We start from the raw sequence: 1557 nt of genomic DNA, 5'->3' as shown, positions 1-1557 counted from the left end.
AAGGGAATGATAGAGCCTGTGACCTGGTAAATGTGGGAACTTTGTGAATTGTTCCACAGTGTGGAAGCATCCTTCATGAATCTTTGCTCACCACTTTATCTACCTTATTTAAATTTTTTATTATATATATATAAAATTGCATTTTAGGTTCTGGGGTACATGTAAAGAACATGCAGGATTGTTGCATAGGTACATACAGGCAATGTGGTTTCCTATTTTTAAAATGCAGTCGTCGATCCTGCTCCTCTGGGTGGAAATCCGGGCACTGCCAAGATGCCGGCTTACCACTCTTCTCTCATGGATCCTGACACCAAACGCGTTGGAAACATGGCACTGTTACCAATCAGAAGTCAATTCAAAGGACCTGCCCACAGAGAGACGAAAGATACAGATATTGTGGATGAAGCCATCTGTTACCTCAAGGCCAATGTCTTCTTCAAGAACTATGAAATTAAGAATGAAGCCGATAGGACCTTGATATATATAACTCTCTACATTTCCGAGTGTCTGAAACAATTCCAAAAGTGCAATTCCAAAAGCCAAGGTGAGAAAGAAATGTATACAGTGGGAATCACTAATTTTCCCATTCCTGGAGAGCCTGGTTTTCCACTTAATGCGATTTATGCCAAACCTGCAAACAAACAGGAAGATGAAGCGATGAGAGCCTATTTACAGCAGCTAAGGCAAGAGACTGGACTAAGACTTTGTGAGAAAGTTTTTGACCCTCAGGATGATAAGCCCAGCAAGTGGTGGACTTGCTTTGTGAAGAGACAGTTCATGAGCAAGAGTCTTTCAGGACCCTGACAGTGAAGGGAGTTTGGGCAGCCACCCTCTCCAGAACCCTGGGCAGCATTTTCCAGCAAGATATACACAATCTTTTGCCTTTATTTCATAAAGTTTTCTACAGAAGAGAGAAGAGCATGTCTTTACTTGAAAAACTCTTGATCAAGAATTTGGGTAGGAGAAAAGGAAGTGTGTTATCAAGGGTGATTTGAAATTTTCTGCAGTATTAAGCTGGTGCTTAATAAGAATAATAATAAAGAAATTTCTAACATTCCAAAAAATAAAAATAAAATGCAGTCCATGTCATGGACTTTTTTTTTTTTTGACTGTGGGATGAAGTGATTACTCTTTTGCAGAGTTACCAAGTAATTAATACCATGGAATTGTTTGCACATAACTCCCAATAACAATCCTGAACATATCTGGATTGTTGTACAGATGGATTTCAGAAAAGAAATTTAATTAATGGAAAATGTATATGAAAAAATTAGGGCAATGTGCCGGCACATGGAAGCTGAGACAATGCTACTCTCGAGACTGCCACGTACGCTAATGCACTGTTAAACTTTAAGGAATGGCATTCACGTCGTAGTCTATGGAAGGAAGGCTGCCCTGTCCATTCTTTGGGTTGTCTTCTGTTTTGTCTATTGTGGCTGAAGGATCTCTTTGCCAGGTTTCCCTGCATTTGTCTTCTGTCTTTCCTCTGGCTCTTACTTTTCCTGGAGTGTGGCAATGGGATTCATTGGCAGCTCTTTATCTTGAGCTGCCTTCAGC

General features: G+C 40.3%; 1 pseudogene; it reads left to right on the top strand.

Moving 5' to 3' along the window:
• The first annotated feature begins 238 nt into the window (after positions 1–238).
• On the top strand, positions 239–998 carry LOC101050738 (actin-related protein 2/3 complex subunit 3 pseudogene; annotated as a pseudogene).
• Positions 999–1557: the final 559 nt, after the last annotated feature.

Source organism: Saimiri boliviensis, chromosome 8, assembly GCF_048565385.1.
Source record: "Saimiri boliviensis isolate mSaiBol1 chromosome 8, mSaiBol1.pri, whole genome shotgun sequence".
Lineage (NCBI taxonomy): Eukaryota > Metazoa > Chordata > Mammalia > Primates > Cebidae > Saimiri > Saimiri boliviensis.
This window is presented reverse-complemented; position numbering and strand designations above follow the sequence as displayed.